Here is a 5,975-nt window from a genome sequence, read left to right as displayed (position 1 = left end):
ATCGTTTCGGGCCTCAGCCCTTCATCAAGGGCTGCACATACCGAAACAGGTTCCCATTTTTTTTCCAGTTTTTGACCTGCAGCACGATAACAGGCCCTTTTGGCCCACAAGCACGTGATTTGAACCCAGGTCGCTGGTGCTGGAACAGCGTCACGCTGTCTGTGGCACCAGCATGGTTTCTCCAGCATGTTAGGGTACTGCAGAGTTTTAACAGGCAGGGAGGTTGTTATTGCTGACACAGAGCCTCACTTCCACCCTTGTGCCAGAAGGAGAAACTGGCTTTGGAGGGTCACAACAGTGTGTCTGGAGATGAGGGAGGTGGACGATGAGGAGGGAGGGAGTCATCGGGAACTGTACTCACCGGGATTCCAAACCCTGGGAGGGGAGGTTGCACATTTTATGTGTCCACACACACTTTATCACACACACAAACACTTACACATACACTCACACAGTCTCTCTCTCACACACACACGCACACACACACACACTTGGACACCTGTGGCATGGTTAGCGGTCCGGCACTGACTGCGTGGAGTCTGTACGTTCTACCCCATGTCTGCGTGGGTTCTCCTCCAGGGGCTTCAGTTTCCTCCCACTGTTCAAAACTGAAACGGTGTTTGTTGGTTAATTTGGGCAGCGCAGGCTCAGAAAAGCCCGTTACCGCGCCCTATATCTAAATTTAAAGTTTACATATTTGAGTTTGAAACGATTCCTGGGGCAATCATGGGGAGGGGTTGGGGGGAGTGGTTGTGACCACAGAAAGAACGGTGGACATTTTGAGCCAGAACTCTTCATCGCTTGCCCGAACCTCGAGCAGAACGAGTCTCCACAGCCAGTTCAAATGTGCTTCCAGATTCAAGATTCTTTATTGTCACATAATAAAATTGATGAAATATTACATGAAATTGTATATAGTCTGCCCAGCGCCCATTACAGTCTGAGTGAGAAGCACAAGAGGGTCCTTTCAGAGTCACCGAGTCTCCGTGGATTCACCTCCACAGCCTCACAGGGTCCGAGCCCCTGCCATCACGATCAGCGCCCCCGGCACCAACCCAACCACCCCACCCCCCGCATCACCTTCAATATCTGGTACCCCCCCCACCTCCTTCAGCCAGTCTCCAGCTGTCTCCAGTCCTCAACCACAGTCCCTGGCTGCCAGTGGGTTCCTCACCTCGAATCATCTCATTGGCTTCTCCTCCCCAAACCGGGGTGGGAGATGGGGTGTTCTCCCCATTTTCTGGTGCTTCCACTTCTACCTCTTGTGGCCGCTGCCGATCTCAAGTGCCGCCATCTTGGCGGTGGCAGGATTTTAAGGAAAACCACAGTCAGCTCCTTTGTCACGTCTGTACGGAGCAGCCTGGAGTTGGGATGGGTGGTGGAACCCTGTGGAAGGGCGCCGTGTCTCCACTCTCCTCTCTCTGGGGAACTTTATAGCAGCTCTGGCAGAGCCGCCATTTTTCAAAATAATATTCCCAAAACGCCCCCTGAAATGAATTCCAGGCAGAAATTGGAAGCAAAATGGACTCTTGCGTCGAGCTTCGGCCTACGTGTTTTGCCGCCGGATTTAGAACATGGAGGAATCGGGGCGGCCCGGTTGGTGTTACAGCGCCAGCGATCGGGACCGGGGTTTGAATCCCACGCTGTCTGTAAGGGGTGTGTACGTTCTCCCTGTGTCTGCGTGGACTTTCCCCGCGGGGGCTCTTGGCCAATTGGGTGTAATTGGGCGGTGCAGGCCAGAAGGGCATCGGTCCAAATTTAATTTTAAATTTTGCTGAGAGCAGTCCTTCTACGCTCCAAAGAGAAAAGCCCAGCCCTGTGAACCTTGCCTCATTAGACACGTTCTCCAAACCAGGCGACATCCTGGTGAATCTCCTCTGTCCCCTCTACACCCTCCTGTAATGAGGTGACTGGAATTGAACAAGGCCGCTGACTGGATTGGAGAGAGGGACTGATCATGTGGATGGCTTCTTTGCCCCAGGGGCTGAAATGGCAAACATGCGGGGGCTTGGTTTTAAGGAGCTTGGGAGTCGGTGCGGAGGTGGGGGGGGGGGGGTGGATACCAGAGGCAGGTTCTTCACACACAGAGAGCGGTGGGTGCACGGATTGTGCTGGTGGAGGCAGGGACGGTAGGGCCTTTTAAGAGATCATTAGGTAGGTATCGGAATGGAGTCGAGAGGGCGCCGAGGGCAGAAGGGGGCCTTGGGTGCTGAAGGCCTCCTCGGCGTGTCAGAGGTTTGGATCTCGAGCTCGGGTGGGTGACAGGTCTGAGCAGCTGGGGGGGGGCTGGAGGCAAATCCACAGACACTCGGTGACTCTGGAGGGTCTCTCCCTTTCTCCTGTGGTTGAAGGGAGTGGGTGGCACGCCGGGTGATGCCCAGGGCAGCTCGTTATTTGTCTTATGGCAGGCAGACGCTGAGGTGTAAACGCCCCGGAATACAGCACCTATGTGCCAGATAAGTGAATTTTCCGGTTGCTTGATATCGCATGGGGCACGATTGATGAACTAACAGCGAGGCGTGCCAATTATCAACCCATATTTGTTTACCTTTTTACTTACTGTGATTGTTTTTGCCAGTTGCTTGAGACTGCCGGTTACTTGAATTCCAGGGGCTTTACTGTATATCACGGCAGTTAAAGGTTGAAGTGTATCAAGCATATTAGATTTTTATCTATGATCACTTGACAATAAAAGGAACCTTCGGACCTTTTAGATACATTGAACCAAGAGAATTAGAGGGTTATGCAGTCGGGAAATTCAAGACAGCTGTAAGAGTAGGCTACAGGTCAACACAACACCATGGTCCAAAGGGCCTGGGCTGTGCTGGAGGTTTCGACATTCTGAGATACAGGGAAAAGCTTCTTTGTGCGTGCCATCCAGACAAGTCAATCACACAACAGAGCTACAATAAAACAGTGCACAGAGTCATGTTTCCAGAAGTTAAATAGTGATTTCAGATTTATTGCATTTTAATTTTAAATCTACGGTTTTAAAAATTTAGACCTACAGGGCGGTAACAGGCCCTTGTGGCCCACGTGCCCAATTACACCCAGTCAACCTACAACCCCCACCCCCCACCCCGCCCCGGTATGTTTTCAACGGTAGGAGGAAACCGGAGTCCCCCCCCCTGTGGAAAACCCACGCGGACACGGGGAGAATGTACAAACTCCTTACAGACAGCGCAGGATTCAAACCCCGCTCCCGATCGCTGTAACAGCGCTGCGCTGACCGCAAGGCCAACAGGGCCACCATTTATTGTCAGAGTACGTACGTGGCATCACGTATGACCCTGAGATTCTTTTTCTCCTGCGGGCGCGTCAGATTTACTGTGTACTGGCAGTGCAAAAACTGTTCTCAACTATACATGTAAACAAATAAAGAAATCTAAACAAACTGACTGTGCGATACAGAGAAAACAAAAATCAATAATGTGCACAAGTAAGGCTCCTTAAACGAGTCCCTGGTTGAGTTTGCCATCAAGGAGTCTGATAGTGGAGGGGGAGCAGCTGTTCCTAAACCTGGGGGTGCGAGTCTTGTAGCCCCAAGGACCTCTTTCCTGATGGCAGCAGCGAGAATAGAGCATTTGCTGGGTGGTGTGGGGTTCCTTGATGATCGCTGCTGCTCTCTAACGGCAGCATCCCTCCGTAGATGTTCTCGATGGTGGGGAGGGTTTTGCCTGTGATGCCCTAGGCTGGGTCGTCGACCTTTTGCAGGGCTTTAAGCTCGGGGGTATTGGTGCCCCCTATCCCAGGCCGTGATGCAGCCGGTCAACAGACCTCTGTAGAAATTTGCCAGGATTTCTGGTGTTGTAACCAAACCTCCGCAAACACCTGAGGGACTCAAGGCGCTGACGTGCTTTCTTCACGATGTGTTGGGTCCAGGAAAGACCCTCCGAGATAGTGACTCCCAAGAACTTAAATGTGCCCACCCTCTCCACCTCTGATCCTCCAGTGATCACTGGATCATCCACCTCTGGCTTTCCCTTCCTGAGGTCAACAGTCAGCTCCTTAGTTTTGGTGACATTGAGAGCAAGGTTGTTGTTGGTGCACCATTCGGCTTAGTTTTCAATCTCCCTCCTGTTCATTGACTCTTTACAACCCTGGACTGTGGTATTGGAGCATGGTACAGTAATGCCAATGTGGGGTCCACTGAAGAGTCTGATCACAGCGGGAAATAAACTGTTCGTGATTCTGGCAGTGCATCTTCATTTAATTTAATTTAGACTTACAGCATGGAAACAGTCCCGAGGAAAACACGATAGGAGGCCAAACACAATTCCAACGCCATCTACAAATTTGCCGATGTCATCGCGGTCGTCGGCAGAATCACAGACGGCAACGAGGAAGTGGGTAGGAGGGAAGTGGATCAGCTGGTCAAGCGAAACCCAGGAGATGATTGTGGGCTTTGGAGGGGGGGGGTCAGGAGAACATGACCCGGTCCCCATCCAGGGCTCAGTAGAGGAGAGGGTCAAGCACCTCAAATTCCCAAGGGTCGACCTCTCCGAGGATTCGTCCTGGAGCCTCCACGTCGATGCAATCGCAAGGAAGGCTCGCCCAGTGGCTAGACTTGATGATGGGTCTGAGATGGTGGGAGGTCTCCGAAGACCCTCGTAAACTTCTCCAGGTGGAGAGCATTTTGGTCAGTTGCATCGTTGCCTGGTACGGAGGCACCAACTCTCAGGGAAAGGATAAACTCCAGAGGGTCGTGAACTCAGCCTGCGTCGTCACGGGCACCAGACTCCACTCCATCGAGGATGTCAACATGAAGCGGTGTCTTAAGAAAGCAGCTTCTATCCTCAAGACCCTCCACTCCACAGGGCAGGCCCTCTTCACTTGCTACTATCGGGGACAAGGAGTCCGAAGATGAGCCCAAGGATGGCTTCTTCCCCGCCGCCATCAGATTCCCAAACAATCAGTGACCCACAGACAAAGCCTCACTTTTCGTGCACTGTTATTTTAATTTTTTTTTATATAGTAATGTCTTAAGATGGTTTATGATACGAACGTATGCCCTGTGACACTGCCGCAAATCCCCAAATTTCATGGAAATTGTTCGTAACAATAAATCCTGAATCTGATTCCAAATTCAAACAACGGGGGAGGAATCCAGACCAACTAAAGGTGATAAGCGATGAGGTAGAATTTATCACGTCTGTGCGAAAGGGGACAGGAAAAGGAGAGACGACGGGGGGTGGGGAGGGGGAAGGGATTTAACGAAAGCTGGAGAAGTCGAGACGTTAATGCCATCCGGTCAAAGGGTGCCCAGTTGGAAGTTGTTCCTCCAACTTGCAGGTGGCTTCAGCAGGGGGCATGGTCCCACTCCCTGCGAGGGGCCGTGTTCCGGCCATCACTCGCCGTCAGGCCCGCCCCACCCCCCACCCGCGACACTTGCGTGCGTCAAGCTGGACGCATGCTAGTGACTCTCCGCACAGTAAAGGCAGCGCATTCGGCTGCTTTGTCAGCAGGGGATGGAGGTTTACATCCGGTGGGGAGGGAGGGGGCATGGGCACTAGTGGGGCATCTCCTGCGGTCACAGGGGTAGGTGCCAAGGGGGCGATTGGTGCGGAGGGAGCAGTGAGCAAGGAAGTCAGGGAATGTGTCCCACTCCTCCTTGGTGCCTCCCTCCTTGCCACCTTTTGGCCCCCAACCACTCCCTTCTCCTCTCTCTCCTCCCCCCTCTCCCAGGTCACTATTGCTCTCTCCCCACTCTCCCTTCCTCTGCTACCCTTCTCCCACTGCCTCCCTTCCCCTCTCCCCTGTCTCCCTTCCCCTCTTCTTCACTCCCTCTCCCCTTTCCCTCTCAGTCCCCTCCTACACCCCCTTTCTATCCTCACCCATCCCATCCCCCCCTCCCTCCCCTCTCCCCTCCCATTCCCCCTCCCTCCCCTCTCCCCTCCCATTCCCCCCTCCTCCCCTCTCCCCTCCATTCCCCCCTCCCTCCCCTCTCCCCTCCCATTCCCCCCTCCCTCCCCTCA

Source organism: Narcine bancroftii, chromosome 2, assembly GCF_036971445.1.
Source record: "Narcine bancroftii isolate sNarBan1 chromosome 2, sNarBan1.hap1, whole genome shotgun sequence".
NCBI classification, from domain to species: Eukaryota; Metazoa; Chordata; class Chondrichthyes; order Torpediniformes; family Narcinidae; genus Narcine; species Narcine bancroftii.
Note: the sequence above shows the minus strand (reverse complement) of the source record.